This window comes from Schistocerca serialis, chromosome 5, assembly GCF_023864345.2.
Source record: "Schistocerca serialis cubense isolate TAMUIC-IGC-003099 chromosome 5, iqSchSeri2.2, whole genome shotgun sequence".
In the NCBI taxonomy this organism is placed as follows: domain Eukaryota; kingdom Metazoa; phylum Arthropoda; class Insecta; order Orthoptera; family Acrididae; genus Schistocerca; species Schistocerca serialis.
In genome coordinates, this window is record NC_064642.1 from 543,822,352 (window position 1) to 543,847,287 (window position 24,936).

Consider the following 24,936-nt stretch of genomic DNA (forward strand, 5'->3'; position numbering starts at 1 on the left):
GTCCCTGAATTCACATCAGGTTGTGAGGTGATGTGTCGACCCTGACGTTATCTGTGGCAGCTCGAAGGGTTCGTGTTCTGGCTGAAGATGGTCAGTGGGTGGGGAAGAGAGTGCTGATACATAACTGTTCAGTAAAACTGTCATCAAAGATGGAGGCGCCACAACAGTGGTCTGCTATTGGGTGATGTGCCGCTGAAGATCCTCAGACCTGTATCTGGAACCGGTCTTGGGTTGCCACTGTATATAATGACTGTGCGGCACCTGCTGATTGGTAAATAAGATGGCACGTTGTAAAGAGACTGATGGTGATTTGTTGTACACCGTTAAGAATGGGTTATGTCTGGAACTGTGGCTTGAATTTGACGGTATGATCATGTACAGTACCATAGGGGTGAAAAGCCGCGACAATGTCTTCTGCTGGGAGCTCGAATCGTAGTTCAAGGGCTCATATGTTGAACATGCAGAAGCCAGGCTGTTTGACAATGACTATGCTGACATTACTGTCAGCGTGGCAAAAGGTAATCCATGTTTGCTGTCAGAAAGAATTCGTTCACATGCTGTGTCACTGACTACTTTGAAGTACAGCGTGCTGCTTACAAAATGGACAAATGGATGCCCATAAAGTCAGAAGCCGGGTTCTTACCTTCATCACATAGTAAGCACTCCACTTCCGGAGGCTTTGGTTCGGTGTAATCATAACAAAAGGTGAATCATGGTGTGGTTTTTAGAAAACTGTTGACCATGGCTCCTGTATACATAAGTGACACATAAGTAAAGGCGTCTAAAAGTAAACAACGGCGAGCACGTACACTCTTTAGGCAGAGAAAAAGCAGCACATTTTGTACTGCATAGCTGTGAAAGCCGGACTGTAGCATAATAGGCAAATTCGCTAGCCCTGTTGCCACATTATCACTGGGACTATCATAGTTGCACAGAATAACTTAGTACATCTCCAGCCCCGACATAAATTCCAACTCACACTCCAGCCCATTGCTGTTCCCCTTCTGAATTCGCAGCAGTATTGCCAAGACTTTGCAGTATCGAAATAGCATCGTAGCAATGAGTGAAATGGGGTTAATCCTGCCCATACCTTGGGCGTAGGGGCGGCTGGTCCCGGCGGAGGTTCGAGTCCTCCCTCGAGCATGGGTGTGTGTGTTTGTCCTTAGGATAATTTAGGTTAAGTAGTGTGTAAGATTAGGGACTGATGACCTTAGTAGTTAAGTCCCTTAAGATTTCACACACATTTGATTTTTTTATCTGTGGTAATGATGTAGGCTGAAACAATAAATTAAGATCTGTACCAGCACTGGGATTCGAACTCACGTATCCTGCTTACTAGACAGATGCGCTAGCCATTGTGCCACACTGGGAATGGCAATGAGCTGAAGTGTGAGCTGGAATTTTTATCACGGAGGAAGACATACTAGCATATTTGGTGCAGCTGTGGTAGTGGCTGCAGACACATCTTTCAAACATTCACCTGCTGTCATGAAACACAAAATATCGGACATGTGCCTCACTGTTGTTACCTGCATTGAACAACATCTGATGATGACGCCCACTTACAGTTTATGGCCTTTGGGTACCTCGAAAAGAAGAACTGAGAGGACTGTGTTGACTGAGACAGTATTCAACTGTCTCTACACAATCAGTTTGGCGTCTATATTCAAAATACAAACAACAGTATTTAACTCCCTCCCCCCAAAGCAAAATGGTTCGCAAAGTTGTTGGACAAAGGAACACCTGGATGGCTCACTAGTGTTAGGTTCTCTTCACTAACGAGTGCAGCATTATTTGTCGAATACTGATGATCGTCGTTAAACAGTGTACAGGAGTACACTCTAATGAATAGAGCAGGGAAGTGGACGTGTGATGCTCTGGGCTGGTATCGTGTATGGATGAATGCCTGGAATCACTGTCATGGGTACTTTGTGCTGTATGTAGTATTTTTCAGCATACAGCCTTCATTCCACTGGTAGATTCGTCTGTCAAGATGATGAAACAACGAACACACCTTATCAATCTCATGAACATCTTCATCTAGTAAGAAACCAATTCAGCACACTTGGAATGAATTTTGCAACTTGCATTGTGTCGTCACAGGAAACCATCTCACACACTGGGTGACCTCAGGAGTGCCACAGTTGAGGAGAATAGTTTTCAACAGCAATGTCATTATCACTTAACCAGTTGGGATTGTGGCAGTAATGAGGCTGCTCTTTTGTAGAAGCCTTTGCAATTACCTTACTGGCTAAAATTCAATGGCTGCACATCTTTATAAACTATTAAATCACACTAGAAGTAAAACCCGTGCTGTAGGGGTAGCGTCTTTGATTCATAATCAAAACGTCTTCGGTCCCAGGTTCGATCCCCGCCACTGCCTAAATTTTGATGAATAATCAGCACTGGCCGCCGAAGACTTCCGGCATAAGAAGTCAGCCTCATTCTGCCAACGGCCTTGTCAAAGAGGGCGGAGGAGCGGATAGAGGTTCAGGGCACTCTCTTGTCCTAGGGGTGGGAAATTGCCCCTAAAGGCGGAAGAATCAGCAATGATCAACGACATGAGGATGCAGAAGGCAATGGAAACCACTGCATTAAAGACACGTAACGTGTATCCACAGGACATGTGGCCTGTAATTGATGAAGTGTCATGATGATCTCTCCATTGGCCAAAGATTCCGGAATAGTCCCCCATTCGGATCTCCGGGAGGGGACTGCCAAGGGGGAGGTTACCATGAGAAAAAGATTGAATAATCAACGAAAGGATAACGTTCTACGAGTCGGGGCGTGGAATGTCAGAAGCTTGAACGTGGTAGGGAAACTAGAAAATCTGAAAAGGGAAATGCAAAGGCTCAATCTAGATATAGTAAGGGTCAGTGAAGTGAAGTGGAAGGAAGACAAGGATTTCTGGTCAGATGAGTATCGGGTAATATCAACAGCAGCAGAAAATGGTATAACAGGTGTAGGATTAATTACAAAGGAAGGTAGGGCAGAGGGTGTGTTACTGTGAACAGTTCAGTGACCGGGTTGTTCTAATCAGAATCGACAGCAGACCAACACCGACAACGATAGTACAGGTATACATGCCGACGTCGCAAGCTGAAGATGAACAGATAGAGAAAGTGTATGAGGATATTGAAAGGGTAATGCAGTATGTAAAGGGGGACGAAAATCTAATAGTCATGGGCGACTGGAATGCAGTTGTAGGGGAAGGAGTAGAAGAAAAGGTTACAGAAGAATATGGGCTTGGGACAAGGAATGAAAGAGGAGAAAGACTAATTGAGATCTGTAACAAGTTTCAGCTAGTAATAGCGAATACCATGTTCAAGAATCACAACAGGAGGAGGTATACTTGGAAAAGGCCGGGAGATACGGGAAGATTTCAATTAGATTACATCATGGTCAGACAGAGATTCCGAAATCAGATACTGGATTGTAAGGAGTACGCAGGAGCAGATATAGACTCAGATCACATTATAGTAGTGATGAAGAGTAGGCTGAAGTTCATGACATTAGTCAGGAAGAATCAATACGCAAAGAAGTGGGATACGGAAGTACTAAGGAATGACGAGATACGTTTGAAGTTCTCTAGCGCTATAGATACAGCAATAAGGAATAGCGCAGTAGGCAGTACAGTTGAAGAGGAATGGACATCTCTAAAAAGGGCCATCACAGAAGTTGGAAAGGGAAACATAGGTATAAAGAAGGCAGCTGCGAAGAAACCATGGGTAACAGAAGAAATACTTCAGTTTATTGATGAAAGGAGGAAGTACAAACATGTTCCGCGAAAATCAGGAATACAGAAATACAAGTCGCTGAGGAATGAAATAAATAGGAAGTGCAGGGAAGCTACGACGAAATGGCTGCAAGAAAAATGTGAAGACATCGAAAAAGAAATGATTGTCGGAAGGACAGACTCAGCATACAGGAAAGTCAAAACAACCTTTGTTGACATTAAAAGCAACTGTGGTAACACTAAGAGTGCAACGGGAATTCCACTGTTAAATGCAGAGGAGAGAGCAGATAGGTGGAAAGAATGCACTGAAAGCCTCTATGAGGGTGAAGATTTGTCTGATGTGATAGAAGAAGAAACAGGAGTCGGTTTAGAAGAGATAGGGGATCCAGTTTTAGAATCGGAATTTAAAAGAGCTTTGGAAGACTTACGATCAAATAGGGCAGAAGGGATCGATAACATTCCATCAGAATTTCTAAAATCATTGGGGGAAGTGGCAACAAAACGACTATTCACGTTGGTGTGTAGAATATATGAGTCTCGCGATATACCATCTGACTTTCGGAAAAGCATCATCCACACAATTCCGAAGACGGCAAGAGCTGACAAGTGCGAGAATTATAGCATCATCAGCTTAACAGCTAATGCTTCGAAGCTGCTTACAAGAATTGCACAGAAGAATGGAAAAGAAAATTGAGAATGCGCTAGGTGACGATCAGTTTGGCTTTAGGAAAAGTAAAGGGACGAGAGAGGCAATTCTGACGTTACGGCTAATAATGGAAGCAAGGCTAAAGAAAAATCAAGACACTTTCATAGGATTTGTCAACCTGGAAAAAGCGTTCGACAATATAAAATGGTGCAAGCTGTTCGAGATTCTGAAAAAAGTAGGGGTAAGCTATAGGTAGAGACGGGTCATACACAATATGTACAACAACCAAGAGGGAATAATAAGAGTGGACGATCAAGAACGAAGTGCTCGTATTAAGAAGGGTGTAAGACAAGGCTGTAGCCTTTCGCCCCTACTCTTCAATCCGTACATCGAGGAAACAATGATGGAAATAAAAGAAAGGTTCAGGAGTGGAATTAAAATACAAGGTGAAAGGATATCAATGATACGATTCGCTGATGACATTGCTATCGTGAGTGAAAGTGAAGAAGAGCTAAATGATCTGCTGAATGGAATGAACAGTCTAATGAGTACACAGTATGGTTTGAGAGTAATTCGGAGAAAGACGAAGGTAATGAGAAGTAGTAGAAATAAGAACAGCGAGAAACTTAACATCAGGATTGATGGTCACGAAGTCAATGAAGTTAAGGAATTCTGCTACCTAGGCAGTAAAATAACCAATGACGGACGGAGCAAGGAGGACATCAAAAGCAGACTCGCTATGGCAAAAAAGTCATTTCTGGGCAAGAGACGTCTACTAATATTTATTTCCTTAATTTGAGGAAGAAATTTCTGAGGATGTATGTCTGGAGTACAGCATTGTATGGTAGTGAAACATGGACTGTGGGAAAACCAGAACAGAAGAGAATCGAAGCATTTGAGATGTGGTGCTATAAACGAATGTTGAAAATTAAGTGGACTGATAAGGTAAGGAATGAGGAGGTTCTACGCAGAATCGGAGAGTAAAGGAATATGTGGAAAACACTGATAAGGAGAAGGGACAGGATGATAGGACATCTGCTAAGACATGAGGGAATGACTTCCATGGTACTAGAGGGAGCTGTAGAGGGCAAAATCTGTAGGGGAAGACAGAGATTGGAATACGTCAAGCAAATAATTGAGGACGTATGTTGCAAGTGCTACTCTGAGATGAAGAGAGGTTAGCACAGGAAAGGAATTCGTGGCGGGCCGCATCAAACCAGTCAGTAGACTGATGATCCAAATAAAAAAAAAAGTAAAAAAAAAAGATATGATTATGTTCTGAGTGAGCAAAACAAAGGTGGAAATGGAATAGAACAATGTTGAAAAAATGAAAACTCAATTATATGACAAAAATAATTGCTGCAGTGGAGGAATATAAACTGCTACTGGAAAAGGAGGAAGCCACTGCAGATGTGAAATCAACGCCTACAAATTACTTTAAACGCAGTGTATGGAGAAATTTAAATGTTGCAGGGGAATACAAAATAGCATTAACTATAAATAGCAATGTGATGCGGCTGTGTGCTGCAATTTCCTCCACAGGTAGATGTTTTGGCATGTAGAGTAACACTTCGCGTTAAAAAACATGTTGCTTTTTGTAAGAGGTAAGTAGGACTACAGATCATTGATTCAAACGAAAAATTTCAATTCCAAAAATGAAAGTTGTCTATTATTTATACAAATATGGAAGATACCGAATATAAAAAATGCATGTAGCACTACTGTTGTAACTGAAGTGTTCTATGATGGTAAAAACAAATACAGTACACATGGTTCACATATTGACACTACTGATACAACTTGCCTGCAAGCATATGCACCTCACTGGGGCAAATATTGTTATGCGTATGCTTCTAATACTTCTTATACTTATACCTCTAAGACGAGCTTGTGTTTACATAGACCAGATTCACCAGCCAACCCTTTTCGTCTTCCTTCTGCCTATGTTTTCCATCTCGTGACATGGTTTAGTATTTACTATTTCTGCCTTGTGGCGTTATTTGAAGCTGAATCTCCGTTGGCTGCTGAACTTCTTTACTATCAGGTGTAAGTGGGGGTGGTTGCCTTAGCCATTTGTTGTAAACTTAAATTTTCGTGCTTCATGTTCCCATGAGTGACATTTAGTTATTTGATCTCAGTGAAATAATTGATAACACTGTTGATCGATTAGCAGTAATTGTTCTTAAATAACTTTATCTGATTCAGCAGTTCTGTCTTAATTTGTCGTGGTCCTGTTGGCCCAATGGATAAATATATATTGCTGAGAAATGTTTATAAAATTATATGAATGATGTTCAATCCTTACTTGACCCCGTCCTTCCACTCCCAGTCAACCTTACACCAGTAGTGCATACCAAATAGCGATAATAATTATTATTATGTGGAGCTGCATCTCATGTATAAAGGTAATAAGGTAATGCATGGAAATGTAGTCATAAGCATTATTGGAAATTAAATATCTATTGAAATGTTAAAAAAATTTTAGGTTTTTTACAACTCTCATATATACAAAACTTATTAATACATGATTAATGTTCTTCGATCACAACAATTTCGTATATGGCAATATTCTCAAATAATTGTTTTTGTACTCATTAAATTCTGTATACAGATAATCACATTCACATGTAGCTATGTAATCATCCTATTCAACATGCACACAAACTTTGTCATATTACACATTCCACCACATTATTGTACAGTTTTTACAATCTAGATTAAGTGGTCTATTCTCTCTATGGTGAAAGACACTGCATCATATACACTTTTGTGTCTGAAACACTTCGATTTTTTTAAACGTACACTATGTATTCTGTATGACTCCATACATGATGGTAAGGAAAGGGGAGCTACAGGGTGGTGTTGTAGGAAAACTGGACAGGAGCAGAAATGACTAGCGACCAAGTTAACACAACAAACAGACGACTTACTTAACGAAACATTGCAAATAATTCACCAACAAATAGAGTACAGCTCATCACTAGCACCTAGGACGTAACTAGCTGTCTTATGGACAAACAAAGGTGTCGTAGCATAGTGGCCCCAGGCACAAGTGGGCTGGATGGCTGCCACCGGCTGTCCTGTATTGAGGCTGCAAAGGGCTCAAAAGGCACAGCTACTGGAGGTGTGGTCTCAGCATACATACTTCATTGGGTACGCCAGATCCTGCACGACCACTGTGAGCATGAAACGGCAGCTTGCAATTCCATTGCCAATGTAACAACACCTATGAGGTGGTATCGATACATGATACCACACTATGTGTTATCTCATGGTAATGTAGTTTCAGTGGTACAACCAAACCCTGTTGCTATGAAGAAAGTAATTTGACTACTGCTGCTGCTGGTGTTGACATCTCTGTTGGATAGCACGTTAATGTGCACTTCTTGTGTGGCCTGTATTCTGTGGTGAATTGAGTTTCGATTTATGACAGATTTTCAGACAAGTGCCTCCACTGTATTTGATTGAACTGAACATTTCTATGTTGTTGTACACTCTCTAGTTCAGCTAAGATAGCAAACTTGAGGTCTGGCGCTATTCCATTCATCATTGATTCATTGATTTGTTTCGATCATTTTTTTGTCATCAGTCGTCTGACTGGTTTGATGCACTTGCAACCTACGTCTTCAATTATTTGCTGGATTTATTCCAGTCTTTGTCTTCCTCCTCTACAGTTTTTGCCCTCTACAGCTCCATCTAGTACCACGGAAGTCATTCCCTCATGTCTTAAGAAATGTCCTATCGTCTTGTCCCTTCTCCCTATCAGTGCTTTCCACATATTCAATCTGCAACAGGTCAGATAAAACGTACTTATGAACAGGAACATTGCATTGATGACTAGGTGAACTGATAGGTTTATACACACATGCAGGCAATCCTAACTCCAATTGCTGTCCACCATTCATGATCGCCCATGTAAGTCTGGAGTGGTGGAGAGCAACCAATTTGAAACCAGTGCCTAAGATAGAACTTCCTCAACCTTGTCGGTGCAGAGTGGTGGGGTGCGGGTGCACAAGTTGAAACCAGACAGGCCAGTGTGTATATGTTGGCTGCAGAGATGGTGAGGGCTAACATTTTTAATTTCCTGGGTGTACTCATAAGTCTAGCCGCAGGAAAAAGTCAAAAGCTAAATACAGAAGTGACAGTAGAACTCCTTCTATAAACAAATAAACACTGTCAGTTGGCAATGATCTGCAAATAACAATATCAGGTGCCTTACTGTGATTTTTGTAAGGAAACGCTATCCTACAGAAATCTTCTTTTAAAATTTTATTCTTAGTCTGAACATGGATCAGTAGTCTAGAACTCCACACATCACTCATTCTGTAATGGGAGAATTTTATCAGTCATCAAAGGCGGTGCATATTGACAGGGTTTTGCCGGTTGCATCACTTTAACACACATGGATGCAATATACACTTAAGCGCCAAAGAAACTGGTATAGGCATGCATATTTAAATACAGAAATATGTAAACAGGCGGAATGCGGCGCTGCCATCGGCAACACCCTTATAACACAAGTGTCTGCCGCAGTTATTAGCTACTGCTGCTACAGGTTATCACGATTTAAGTCAGTTTCAACGTGGCGTTATAATCGGCGCACGAGCGACGGGACACAGTATCTCCGAGGTAGTAATGAAGTGGGAATTTTCACTCACAACCATTTCAGGAGTGTACCATGAATATCAATAATTCGCTAAAACATCAAATCTCCGACATCTCAGTGGCCGGAAAAAGATTCTGCAAGAACGGGACCTATGAACCTGAAGAGACTCAGTCAACGTAACAGAAGTGAAACTCTTCCAAAAATTGCTGCAGATTTCAATGCTGGGCCATCAACAAGTGTCAGCGTGCGAACTATTCAACGAAACATCATCGATATGGGATTTCGGAGGTGAAGGTCCACTCGTGTACCCTTAATGACTTCACAACACGAACCTTTATGCCTCACCTGGGCCTGTCGACACCGACATTGGACTGTTGATGACTGGAAACATGTTGCCTGGTCAGACGAGTCTCGTTTCAAATTGTATTGAGCGGATGGACGTGTATGGGTATAGAGACAACCACATAAATCAATGGACCCTGGATATCAGCAAGGGACTGTTCAAGATTGTGAAGGCTCTGCAATGGTGTGGGGCACATGCAGTTGCAGTGATGTGGGACCCCTGATACGTCTAGATACGATTATGACAGGTAACACGTACGCAAGCGTCCCGTCTAGTCACCTGCATCCATTCGTGTCCATTGTACATACCGACAATTCCAGCAGGACAATTCGATACCCCACGCAACCAGAATTACTACAGAGTGTCCCCAGGAACACTCTTCTGAGTTTAAACACTTCCGCTGCCCACCAGACTCTCCAGACACGAACACTATTCAGGCAGGATGATGGACATAGAGATGAGCCGCCATTTGGTTTGTGAGACAACAGGAACTTCCTCCGAAAAACTGCTGTCGGTGCACAAATCCAGGCCTGAATTCGTGTCCTGGGGCGATGACAGCGACGGCGACGGCGACGAAAGGTCCACGTCCATAGGGTCGGCGAGCGGGGATGGCGAGGGCGCATCGTCCATCCGCTCCTTCTGGGGTGTTCTGGTGGCACCAGCGGGTACCGCGAAGGCCGCACAATCCATCGCGCCTGTACATCTGGGGGGAAAAAGCAGCAGAACCAAAGGGCAAATTACAAATGCGAATTTGATTCCGGTGACGGCGCTGCAAACCATCGGGACTTGCTATCAGTTACATAAATGTGCCAGTGCCTTCCTGGATCTCGCCTGTTTCCCAGCGCCCACGGTTGGCATAAACCTTGAAGAGAACAATATCGCGCGGCAAAGCGATAGTGGCGGACCATTGCCGGCGTTAGATGCTGCAGTGGGTGTAGCAAATGTAGCAGCGGTGATGGTCCGTCGATTGGGTGGGAACGATAGGAGGCGAAAAAGAGATGCAACGCCTTTTCCCGTGTGTGGGTGATGCTAAACTAGGCCATCTGATTGTTTCAAAGAGCACACGAAGGGTTCTGCTTCTCCGTTGGACTAGAAGTGAAACGGAGCACTTGTTAGATGACGAATGCGACCAGAACGCTTAGGCAACAAAACGATAGGACTTGTCCATTGACTAGCTTGAATGGGAGCAATTACGCCATTATCTTCCAATTCTTTCACACCGGCTACTCTTAAAGCAACTGGAATGGGGTGGGCCAGAAAAAAATTAGGCTGTGTATTGTATTTCGATGTAACATGCGCTACAAAGTTATTAGCTTTTCCCATTCCTTCTGAAAATAATTCACGGAATTCTTAAAGCAAGCTAACTACACTGTCTTTTGGTTCAAAAGCAGACAAAAATGTATGAGATCTTAAGGGACCAAACTGCTTAGGACATCGGTCCCTAGACTTACACACTACATAAACTAACCAATGCTAAGAGCAACACACACACCCATGCCCGAGGGAGGACTCGAACCTCCAGCGAGAGGGGCAGCGCAGTCCGTGACGTGGCGCCTGTAACTGCGAGGCCACTCCACGCGGCAAAAGCAGACACTGAAATTACATTATCTTAGACGCTAAGTCCAAAAAAATCAAAGGCACTTAAATCGAATATGTTCTCAATGTCTCTTGATTTCAACACAGTAAAATTCACTGTCCTAGTGTGAGATTTGTAAGTGGCAGGCAAACTGCGGTGTCCAAGCACTGGAATTTCCTGTCCGTTGTAAGCATTGAGGCGCTTGCTAGATTTAGAAAGGCATGGTGAGCCTAACTGTTCGTACATGGCACGATTAAGCAAAGTTACTGAGACACATGTGTCCAACTGAAAGTTCAAAAAATGGTTCAAATGGCTCTGAGCACTATGGGACTTAAGTTCTAGGTCATCAGTCCTCTAGACCTTAGAACTACTTAAACCTAACCTAAGGACATCACACACATCCATGCCCGAGGCAGGATTCGAACCTGCGACCGTAGCGGTTCCAGACTGAAACGCCTACAACCGCTCGGCCACATCGGCCGGCCTGAATGTTATTCTATCACATATCATTAAATCACTATAAAAGTTGGCACAACTACACCTAAATTTATACTTCCTAGTCATTCCCATTACTTCTGTGTACCACTGGAGGTACATCTGTTCCAGCTTTTTCTGCAAGTGAAAGAATTGATATCTAACTGCAGCTACTTAGACTAGTATTGAGTTAATGCTTTGCCATAGGCGAGTTTGTTTGGAGACGCGGTTGGGAATAGTTTTTGTATTAACCTGAACACTGCGGCCCCCGCAATGGAAAGGAAGTATTGTACTTTACAGTACCTTGAACTCGATGAACTTGACAGTGTGCTCGGAACTGAGTCAGGTATTCAGTCAGTTCCTCCTCTGTTTCTTTAAACTGCTGGAACGTTGGTGTAATGGTCGGCATCATTTGTTGGCCTGGTTGTATCGTCGGTTGTAGTTGTGCGATCGACACAGCTTGTACAGCCAGTAGTTGTTGGACGGTCGTCAGTAAGGTAGCGATTTGTTGGTTCTGAAACTGAAAAACTTGTGTTAAATCCATCACATTGTCCGTCTGCGGCTGAGGGGCGGTGGCAGGGGGGGAAGGAGGCAGGGAATTCATGGTTTGCACAAATATGTTACATCAAAAAACAAGCAAAGCCTCTGAAAAGAGGAATTTGACTAGTTCTGCGGCTCTCGTCCTGGAATACATGCAAGAACGCGACAACAAATTAGCAAATAGAACATTTGAACACGAGCAAAGCTAAAACACAAGAGAAGCCATCAAAATCTTCAGCCAATTAATTTCCTCATCACTGAATTATCCTCGTTCGCCACTGCAGAGTCTTGTACTACAAGGGAGCAAGGGAGAGGACGTTGTGATGGGTGGCTCTCGTCCTGGAATACATGCAAGAACGCGACAACAAATTAGCAAATAGAACATTTGAACACGAGCAAAGCTAAAACACAAGAGAAGCCATCAAAATCTTCGGCCAATTAATTTCCTCATCACTGAATTATCCTCGTTCGCCACTGCAGAGTCTTGTACTGCAAGGAAGCAAGGGAGAGGACGTTGTGATGGGTGGCCAGCATCCTCTTCTACTCTACAAATGCACACGTGGATTAATACGGTTCTTTAATTACATGAACTGGAAACATTTGCTTAACTTCAATACAGTCCATGTTCTGTGGTACAAGCTCATCAGCAATAGTCCTCTTGCAGACTGATGTAATGTCAATATCGGTAATCTTGCTATTACCAACTTTAGTTTCTCACTGCTAGTAAAGTACATTTCTGGCTGAGGTAAACTAGTCCTGCTATACTTACTAAACTGTTCACTATGTACTGTCATAGCCTGTGAGGATTTAAATCCGCTCTCTGGATAAACTGACAGACGCCATACTGGATGATTGAGTGAGGCCATCTGGCCAGTGGCGACGGCCTCAATACGTGCTGTCTAGAGGACGTTGGCGGCGTATTGCTTATGGATGTGCCTCTGTCCTCTCTTGTGACAGTCGCGCTTGATCCAATGCCTACTAATCGATCTTAGTGCTTCATCTTTGCCGACTGGTGTTCTGACGACAGCTTACACCAGCATACTAACCATCTCATCTTCAACAAATAGGATAACGCCCCATTCATTTTCTGCCATTTTAAAGTCACTCAATTGTCAAACACCTCTGTGTTAGAGGGTAATTGGAGGGGGAGGCCGAGAGGAACGACATTTTTGATAGAAATGTGGAAACAACGCATAGTGCACTGGAACCAGTAGTGTCCCATTACTCACCACCAAATCGATTCTGGTTGTACTTTAGAAAATACTTTACAGAATTAATTACGAGGGCTGACTGAAAAGTAATGCCTCCCCCTTCGTAACTCTTCAACAGTTGGGAGCATTGGTATGCGGCAGGTACTGGCTTGTTCCGTAGCCTTTTCTCTACAGCTCCAGTTGGCGGGAAGCCTTAGCATTGAACAGTAGTGTTGTTACAGTGTTAAGTATGGAACCCTGCGCAGACGGTCGGTCAGTGCGATTTAAGCAACGTGCAGTCATTGAATTCTTGACACCAGAAGGTGTTACCCCAAAGGAGATTTATCAGAGAATGAATGAGTGGAGAAAAGCGTCACCTTCATTCTCGTAACCCAAACTTCAAGTCTGTGTGCTTTCATTTCAGGAGTCAGCATCCGGGGTACCCATCATGCACAGATCTTCCGATAGCCAAGCAAAGCGATAATGTGACCCACACATTCTTGTGAAATGCTGATTGGGCTTGCAATTTCTCTGAGTGGCACGACAGTCATCCTGAATCAATCTGTCAACATTTTACTTGTGAAACTCGGTGGTTGCTTTTATAGGACGTCCAACTCTGTGTTTGCCACGCAGGTCAGATGTTCCCGCCTCAAATCTTTAAACGTACTCGCCCAGAGACGCACAGTACTCACATCAACACCATCACTATAAACTGATTTCGTTCTCTGATGAATCTCCTTTCGGGTGACACCTTCTGGTGTCAAGAATTCAATGACTGCACGGTGCTTACATCGCATTGACTGACCGTCTGCGCAGGATTCCGTACTTTACACTGTAACAACACAACCATTCAATGCTAAGGCTTCCCGCCAACTGGAACTGTAGAGAAGAAGCTACGGAACAAATCATCCATCGCACAAAAAGATTGAAATGAAAACAATAAGCACACTAGACAAAAAATTAGTTACCTTGGAAAATCATACTAATGTGATGGAACACTGCACCTAGCCTTAAAAAACGGCCTCAGTTCAGTGAGGAAGACAGAATACAAAATTCGTGAGGTATGTTGTTTGGAGTTAAAGCCTCTCATTGACGATTAAATTCATTAGAGTTACCAATTTGTGAGGATGTTTGCTTTTAAGTTCCATTCGCTACTCCACATAGTCCTAGATATGTTCTATGGGCTAAGATCGTGTGTTGCCTGATTCTTCATTAAACAAGGAACTTCCGTGTGCATCCTTGCGAACATGTCTGTTGTTATTTTCGAAGATCGGAGTGTCCACAGTAAACTCATTATGAAGATGTAGAAGAAGGTGACCGCTTGGTTACCGAGAATGTTGAAATAAACTTCGTGGTTCATGTACACGGTAACCTAAGTGAGTCAGTCCACGTCATCGTAAGAGAACCACCTCCAAAACATCACAGAACCAGCTCAGTCTTGAACTATACCCTCCTCATGTAGCGCTTTAAACGTGTCATTGGGAAGTCGGTGCTGTGGTTGCCTTGCATTATATAAAAAGAGGCAACTATGTGACTCATCAGATCACACTACTTGCCTGCAGCTACTCCCCACATCCAGTAATTTCCCCCATTACATATGTTCGACTTTATGTGCCAGTGTGAAAAATGGCCTTCCACGAGGAACGCAACTCCAAATGTCCTTTCCGCACAGTTCCCTTGTCTCAGAACTTGTTCAGATAAACCTGCATTCGCTGATAGTAGCAATTTTTTGTTGTGCTTTAAACTAGTTAACAACTCATGACACTATTCTGTGGTTCCTGTCTTATGGTGTCTTTCCATGACAACCCACATCGATAAACTAATAAATGGTGTCAACTCTTTCATTGTGTAGTTATGGACACTTTGAAAGGTGAAAGCTCCTTTCTACTATTACTAGCAACCCTCCGCCTGGAGGAAGGTGCCTTTGTAATAAATCACTGTATTTCCATTAATTTTTTTCGCGATTTCCACATCACTGACTGATAAGCGATCTAGAGTCCAGATGCGTTTGCACGCGAAGTTCAAACATCGCTGTACTTACGTTCGTTCTAATCGCTGACTATTAGAAATTATAAAAGACGTAATGTCTGTTTTATGAACCCTACTTCTGCCATAGATCTTGCTTAGACTTCACTTCAGCACTGGCGGTAGAATAGATATTCAGAAGTATTTCATGTTAAAGGTTCAGCTTATCATTGTGGTCGTAGTTATGCGGAATGCATTCTAGGGTAATGTAACTGTGAAATGAATAGGACTGATAGTGTGAATGTACTTATTATCGTGAATCATTTAAGGATCCTTACCACTGAAGTACTTGAGAAATACGAAAAATAGTCCGACGCGATTAGTCTAAAACAATTGCAAGATTCGCAATTTAAACAGTCACAGTATTCAGATTAGTATCTACAATAATTAGAAAGTTTATCCAGTGCCTACTGCCGCCAGGTAAGACAGGTGCCGTTGTCGTATTGAATGCTAGTACTCGGAACTAAAGCACAGTTACCGCTATCCTCAGAGTGGTCTTAATTTTATAATAGTGTATGGGAAGTAATGCTTTGCGTTGGACCATCGCTGGTCATTTTCTTTCCTGTTCTGCTCGCAAACAGAGCGAGAGAAAAAGGACTGTCTATATACCTCCGTACGAGCCCTATTGTCTCTTATCTTATTGGCCCTTAGACGAAACGTGGGTTGGCGGCAGTAGAATCGTTCTGCAGTCAGTTTCATATACCGGCTCTCAGAAATGTTCAGCGGAAAGAACATCGTTTTCCATCCTTGGATTTCCATTTGAATTCGCAAAGAATCTTTGTAAACCTCATTAAACTTCGGGCTTTCCGCCGCATAAATTCCACTACTTCTAACATTTCGGCCGTATATCGTTCGGCCATCTTCACATTGAGTCAGACACTCATTCACTTTCGGCTCACTCTGACGATGGCCGAAAAGCATATTTGAAACAGTGGAAGTTATGTGGCTGCACACTCGAAATTTAATGGATCAATTACTGCGTGGTGAAAATATGAAGATGAACACCTCCGTAATACTCAAGTGTTGACGGAACCTGACGGTAATAAATCTGCCAGACCGCCTCTAAATTACTTCTACGTCTTCCTTTGATGATACGGATCCCAAACACTTTAGCAATAATCAAGAATGAGTCACTTATATCCGCGGTCTCCTTTACAGATGAACCACACTTTCCTAAAATTCTCCCAATAAACCGAAGTCGACCATTCGCTTACACTATTACCGTATTTAAGTGCTCGTTCCATTTAATATCACCTTACGGAATGATTCTCCTACTCACCTGAGTTAATCTATATTTTTCTACATTTATGGCAAGCTGCCATTCATCTCACCAACTAGAAATATTCTCTAAGTAATCTTGTATCATCCTATAGCCAGTCAACGACGACACCTTACCATACACCACGGCATCATTTGCAAGCAGCCGCAGGTTGCTGCTCAACCTGTCCGTCAAATCATTTGTGTAAATAGAGAATAAGAGTGGTCCTATCCTAATTCCCAGGGCCACTTCTGACGACAGCTTGTCCTTGACGAACCCTTGCCGTCGAGTTCAACGTCCTGGGTTCTATTAAGAATTTTCAGTTCACTCACATATCTGAGAACCTACTCCCATATATCGTTCGACCATCTTCATATTGATACAGTCTGCAGTGGGGTACCGTTCAAACGCTTCCCGAGAATGTAAGAATGTGGAATGGAGTATTATAGTGATGTCCATTAGCAGGAAGTGCGTGTCAAGGTTCTGTTTTTGGTTCAGCGGCAGCCTGTGTGAGAAGGTAGACGATGGCTATTGTGTTCTCGTGGCCCCGACACAGCTGGGCTCGTCGATGCATTGATTTTATCTCATTTCAGAAGGAGTTCGGTTTACTCGCTAGCGCAGTTCTAAGCTCACTGACCTACAACATGTTCCAGTGCAGTGACTGTCGCTGTCCACCCACTACACTCATGCACGTGGAAACAGAGGGTGCTTCCCAGATATCCGTGTTACATTTGCGTCCCACAGTTTCACTGTATCACAACTTAACCCAGAACCGAGTTGATTTGGTGGCTTGATTTGAGTCTAACACGAGCTGCAGACGCTATCCTGTGAGTGCTGTGTCAGCTTGAGCTTAATGTGTACTACGAATAGCCGTCCAACGGTTTCCATAACTGTTATGTTGTGTCCGGGATGCTTTAGAAAATGAAAACAAGGCACTTATTGTAGTGCATAAGGGGATACTGTGAAAGGGGGGGGGGGGGAGTTAAATCCAGTTCCACTGAATAATAAGATGAGAAGTTGTCTTTCTAGGTGGTTATTGCTGGACGAAATTTATGTGTTGTTCGTCAGGGGCGGCTCTGAGAAGGCGAGATAATAGAGTATGTCGCAGTAGCAGGTGGATAGGAATGGAACCTGTGAAAGAGAGACAACTATACTCAGATTAAGTCAGATTTTTGTCACTGTTTTAATGAAGTGGCGAATCTCATTTTCCTCCGGTTAAGTGCTACTTTATATGTCTGCATAAACATTCTTATTACACTTTTGGCCAGCAGCGTTCCTGGGTTTGAAGGACGTCACATTAAAGCAGCATATTTTCGTAACTCCCAAGTTTAAATAGGGAAACTACCAGACATAGAAGTTAAATTTCAGATATGTTTAATTTGGTAAGACGTTTGCTCGATTTACAAGTATCAGCTAATCACAGCGCAGGACAAGTGATGTCACGTTGGTATGTTTCTGGCGCTACAATACTGACAGTGTTTGTTTCCTTCAATATCATGTCCACTATTTTTTTGTAGGGACTTTTATGGTGAAGGACCACTTTGTAGTGAGACTCAAAGATACAAGGTGATGGATTTGTTGTTAGTTGCCGAAGCAGCAAATGTGACTTCATCAACAAAAGCTCAATTATTTTGGCACTACATCATGAACTACTATGTAGTATACTGCACATAACTTTAGAATAAATACGAATCCCGCAGTGTGAATTAAACTCCAAATGAATTTTGGCTCTAAAGAGGAGTGTGCATTGATTTGAAACTTCCTGGCAGGTTATACTTGTGTGCCGAACAGGGACTGGGACCTTTGACGTTGGCGTATTGAATTCTCCCATCAATCATGTGAAATGACGTAGGGTCGTTAGAAAATAAAACACACTTCGTGCTGCGATTAGTAGACAACAACATATCCAGCAAATTCCGCATTAGCTTAAATCTGTGTATTGTTCACGAGTCGCATTTGGTGGCTTCCGTTTATAAAATTATATTTTGGTATAATGGTACATTTAAGGTCTTTTAAGAACGAGCTGCTTGTGCCATTTTTTGTGACGAATCTCAAGAAATGAAACATCGGCGGATGAAACTTTCACCTACGCTCTAGCTGTCTGCAACCCGTAGCTCTTTCATATGGACCATGCAGTCAAATAATCAATGCATCCAACGATGAGATGATCGTCATTTCATGATCAAAGACCAACTATTAACCAGAACAGGTTAAAGTGATGGGAATTGACCTTGAGACTAATCTAAAGAAGAGAGAATCCGCAAGCGTACTAGCTACGTGTTTACGAAACGCTAAACTACCGCCTGGGCCAGCAGCAACAGGTAGACATGGTTGCACGCTGCAGCCTCGGGGTGAAGCAGCGGTGGGGAAACTGGCGTTTCGCAGAGGGCACCTCAATCGTTGCTTGTTTCGCCAAGGAGCTCAGCTGCCGAGGCGCCTTTCGGCATACCCGACACGTGTAGGATCACACTCAACACAATAATATGCAGGATGTAACGCTTTGGCGTCGCTCTAAGCTGAAATTGAATGTGGGACTGGCTGTCTGGTCCCAGTCATTCACCCCACGATTGGACAAGTGACCGCTTCTTCGGCATGGTGCGAAAAAGCGCAAGGAGAGAGAGATTTGGCGGTTATCGAGAGCTGCAATTTTAGGGCTGTTATGGAGCCTCTTAGGCAACTTGCGTACAGCGCCAGAAGTCCAATAACCGCTCGGTATGTCTGCTGGGGAGACTCATCCGGAATGTGCTAGGTGCAGGGTGGAGTCATCTGCAAATTGTGGCTCATGTTGGCACCAATGACGTGTGTCACTTGGGCTCTGAGACCGTCCCAAGTTTACACAGGCAATGGGCAGAAGTGGTGAAGGCTGATGGTCTTTATCGGGGATTGTCAGCAGAGCTTACGATTTGCAGTATCATGTCAAGAACTGAATGTGATTCCGCGGTTTGGAGCCGAGTCAAGGGTCTCCACCAGAGTCTCCGCTATTCCTTGACCGTTTCTGCTGCAAATTTCTAGATCAGCGTTGTGGTAGGATTCCCCTTGATAGGGCAGGGATGCAATAGACAGAGGCAGCAGGTACTTGATTGACAGAGTGGAGTATATTTGTGATGAACGGTCACCAGTCAATACGCAGTTATTTCTATTGAGTTTGACAGTGAAGTTATCTGGACTCGATAACCAGCCTAAGTGAAATAAAATTAATCATCGGATGTTTCTATTGGCATCTCTATTCCAATGTAACACTTGCAGAGTAACTCAAAGAAAATCTACGCTCAGTAGCGCGGAGGTGCCCCGATCATGCAATGTTAGATGGAGGCGACTTTATCCTACGGAGACTAGACCGAGAGCCCTGTGGATTCACTGTAGGTGGTACGGACATATAGTCGTGCGATGTAGTTCTGAACACTTCTCCAAAAACTGTGTTGAGCAGCTAGTTCAACAACCAACAATTAATGGAAATATTTTACATCTCATAGGCAGAAACCGGTCTGACTTTATCAGAACCTAGATAAGGATTAGCGATCACAATGTTATCATAGCCGCGATGGTTACTAACTTTAGTAAATTTATCAAGAAGGATGAGATTTTATGTTGAAATAGCAGATAAGTTGTCGTTAACATCCTACTTAGAAAATTCACCTAAATCATTTATTTCCAACCTGTAACCAGCCACGCCAGATTGTTTAAAGAATCGAGCTCCCATGGACGAGTAATTGGCATCCGTTTGAAGAAAAGCTACATTTTAACGTCTCTCAATTCCTATGACACCATGGCTCCTGAACTTTGTATCGTGAAGGTAAAGTCTGTGATGGAAACCTGCAACCGAGCTACCGGCCTGAGTGCCGGTAAAGAGCGCCCTTTCTTCACCGTGGCACTAGGAGCGGAAGGTGGCGGCGCCATCGCCACTGTCGCCTTTTAGACCTGGGAAACGTCCTCGGCACTCACCTGGTTGCAGACTCAGTGGACTTGGAACGAAGGAAAATCCCCGCTCCTACCTGCGACCCAACCGGTTCCTCGAGGACGGCCTAGTGCTCTATCCGCTAGACCACCACAGCCACAAACTGTGTGTCAAAAATGTCTCTGAGAACTACGGGACTTAACATCTGAGGTCATCAGTCGCCTAGAACTTAGAACTACTTAAACCTAACTGACCTAAGGTCATCACACACATCCATGTCCGAGGCAGGACTCGAACCTGCGACCATAGAAGCAGCGCGGTACCGGACTGAAGCGCCTAGAACTACTCGGTCACAGCGGCCGGCGACTACGTGTCGTACAACGATATATTCTTGCAGTTTCATTCAATGGTGTATGTGGATACTGTCTGTAAGCTGTGTGGCAATTAGAGTTAATAGTAAAGAAGTAATAAATTAAAAAGTAATGCCTGATGCTGAAGTTTTACTGCTCGAACGGCGAAATGTAGCTAAAGATAAACTTTTTTCAAATGGTTCAAATGGCTCTGAGCACTATGCGACTTAACTTCTGAGGTCATCAGTCGCCTAGAACTTAGAACTAATTAAACCTAACTAACCTAAGGACATCACAAACATCCATGCCGGAGGCAGGATTCGAACCTGCGACCGTAGCGGTCGCTCGGTTCCAGACTGTAACGCCTAGAACCGTACGGCCACTCCGGCCGGCACTTTTTTCATTAATCATTTTGCTGACGGCGTCAGCGAAAAATTTTTTAAAAAAGGTTTCAAATTACGTATAATGTTTCTTAGATGTAGGTAAGTCATCTCATTCTGAAGTACTGGATGAATGAGTTACTCTGCGTCAAGCCGTACAAACAGTTTCTAACTTTAATGCTTGACCTACTGTGTTAAGAATTTAACGTAAGATTATACCTCTTAACGAGTACATAATGACAGCATGTTGAAGTTTTAAACGGAGCGAACTCTGAGTGATATGTTTTCGTAATGCAAATTCAGAAAACTGAGAACAGCTCTGAAAAATGAGACTGTTTGGACTACTGTATGGGAAAAATAGTTCTACGGCACTAGTGGCTGCTAGACCCCAAAGGATAGCTTCAGCTTCTTAATCAGAAAGGCTTTTCTCACCCAGCAAACAATGACAACTCTCACCGTAGTGAGTGAGTGTCACGCTTCAAGTGTATCTGCTGAGTGTCTGTGACTTTAATGTATGTGTGTGTAGTGTGGGATGTGTGACAAGGAAGTCAGAGGCCCACAAAATGTATTAAATACTGCTACAAACTGTATTAAATACTGAAAATGAAATTTTTGTTGCCCTTGGAAGCTGTCAGATGGTCGCCCTACAAATGGGCCCGAATGACCGGATGATTGTTTTAGCCACTTAGTAATGTAGATACAATGAACGTAGAGACATTACGAACAGTATTTAAACCGATTGTAAACTGCGTTCAGGACAAGTATGTGCCGAGTAAGTTAATTAAGGACGGAAAATATCCATCATGTTTTAACAACAAAATTTAGAAAATACTGACAGAACGGCTATTCTTGCATTCTCGGTCCAAAAAAGGACGCAGGAACGTCGCATGGCAAAAGTAATTAGAAATTCATGGTTCCATAAAAAAAGAGATTGACGCGCGAATTATAGAACAAATTCCATTGCCATACGTTGCAGAAAGGTGTTGCCCAGACCGTGAGAAAATTATGACCGTACTCAAGAATAGCTAAGCGGTCTGAAGGCTTTTTGTTCAGTCTCTAGTCGACCTGTTTTGTGTGGAAATAGACGACAGCAAAATAAAAGCTGAAATTTTAAATTTCATGCCCACAACATTACTCACGGGGGAGAACAGAATTTTTTATTATTTTTTGAAGTCATTAGCTTTGTGTCTGGTTTGATACGGCCTACCTCGAATTCGTCTCTTGTCACAACACCTTTATTGTAGAGTAGCACTTGCACACTATCTCCTCAAATTATTTATTGGATATACTCCGTTTTCTTTATTTTTTTTTCCTTACAATTTTTATCCTCTACAGCTCCCTGTAGTACCATGAAGGTTATTCCCTCATGCCTTCATACATGTCCTACCATCCTACATCTACATCTACATTTATACTCCGCAAGCCACCCAACGGTGTGTGACGGTGGGCACTTTACGTGCCACTGTCATTACCTCCCTTTTCTGTTCCAGTCGCGTATGGTTCGCGGGAAGAACGACTGTCTGAAAGCCTCAGTGCGCGCTCGAATCTCTCTAATTTTACATTCGTGATCTCCTCAGGAGGTATAAGTAGGGGGAAGCAATATATTTGATACCTCATCCAGAAACGCACCCTCTCGAAACCTGGCGAGAAAGCTACACCGCGATGCAGAGCGCGTCTGCTCCCTATCTTCTACTTGACAACGTTTCCCAAATGTTCCTTTCTTCACCTATTCTGCAAAGAACCTACTCATTACTCATCAGTGCGACAAATTATCAGCATCCCCGCACCAGTTCTCAAACACTTCGATTCTCTTCTTTTCCGGAACCGCACATGTATATAATGGTTTGACCACCCCAGAAACTGCCATATGAACGACATAAAAATATGATCCCTGGTATTGAGTAGCTACTGAGAGCTGAAAACAAAACAATCCCAAGATCCGGATGGAACCCCAGTGCGGCTTTACTTTGACATTAGGCCGTTGCCTAACCTGCATTTGTCGCGAAGCTGTAGGTCTAGTCCAACGACTGTGAAAACGGAACGCAGGTAAAACGGATAAAAGAACTGACCCGCAATATTACCGACCTATATCCTTAATGCTTATCGAGCATTCAAATGTAATGCGTATCCTTGAGACAGAAAAACTTCTATACTTCTGTCTACATACCAGCACGGATACAGAAAGCATAGCTCGTGCGAAACTCATCGTGCTCTCTTCTCGTACGGTATCTTGCGAACATTGGATGAAGAGCAAGAGATATCTTCTAAAAATGGTTCAAATGGGTCTGAGCACTATGGGACAACTTCTGAGGTCATCAGTCCCCTATAGCACACTGGACTCGCATTCGGGAGGACGACGGTTCAATCCCGCTTCCGGCCATCCTGATTTAGGTTTTCCGTGATTTCCCTAAATCGTTTCAGGCGAATGCCGAGATGGTTCCTTTGAAAGGGCACGGCCGATTTCCTTCCCAATCCTTCCCTAACCGGAGCTTGCGCTCCGTCTCTAATGACCTCGTTGTCGACGGGACGTTAAACACTAACCACCACCACCATCAGTCCCCTAGAACTTAGAACTACTTAAACCTAACTAACCTAAGGACATCACACACATCCATGGCCGAGGCAGCATTCGAACCTGCAACCGTAGCAGGAGTACTGTTCCGGACTGAAGCGCATAGAACCGCTCGGCCACAGCGGCCGGCCTTCCAACTCTACCATCTCGAAATTCACAAAGTGTGCGATACCACTTTCTAGTCAATAAAGCACTGAACAATAATGGACAGACATCCAACAATGAAACTCCGGCAGCTATACATTAAACACAGGCGTGTGCGAGGATGACAACCGAACTTCTCCCCAACACGCCATTGGCGCGAAATTAGTAATATTCCGGAATTTTTCCAACAGAACTCGTACATAAACGATCTGGTGAATGGTGTGAGCAGCAATCTGCGACTATTTACTGACAATGCTGCAACGTTCAGAAGAGTGTCGTTGTTGATTGGTTGTAGGAGGGTACATGATAACTTGGACAGAATTTATACGGTATCTGTGGTCAGCTACTTCATACAGTCACGTCTATTAAGTACCATATCTAGGCATAACGTTGCTAAGCGATATGCAGAGGAACGAGCATGTAAGAACAATTTTAGGGAAGGTCGACTTCGGTTTACTGGGACAATTCTATGAAAGTGTAGCTCATTTTTAGACGAGATCGTGTACTGAACATATGTGATACACATTTTTGAATACCGCTTGAGTGTTTTGGATCTCTACCAGATCGGATTAAAGGAAGAGATCGAAGCAATTCAGATTTGTTCTGCTAGGTTTGTGACAGGTAGGTTCGATCAACATGAGTGGAATTCTGAAATGCTCCTGGAACTCAAATTGGAATATGGGAATTCCTGGAGGGAAGAAGACATTCTGTTCCCGATACGTTATTGTGAAAGTTTAGAGACCCGCATTTGCAACTGAAAGCGGAACGATTCCACTGCCACCGACGCACATATGGTATAAGAGCTGCATAATCAGGGTAAGGCAATCTGGGCTGTTACGAAAGCATGTGGAGTCATTTTTACCTCACTCCACTTGTGATTACAGTCGCTAGGGGACGTAATGTCATTTCCGAAAGTTTGTATAACTGTGGTACCTGCCCGAAGAAAAGTACGTTTACAACTTGGGACGAATAGCACAGAGGAGCTTAACAATTCTGATTTTGCGTGAACTTTTCATACAACACACAGATGACAATTGCAGTCCGTTGAGTTTCAGTTATTTGCGCCGATCTGAATGAAGAACTTGTAACGTCCTCTTAGAAAACACTTTATAAATGACAGTGCTGGAGGACCTCTACGTTATTTGATTTTCAAACAGCTGAGCAAAACTGAATGTACTCAGAAATTTCTCTCTTTACTTAT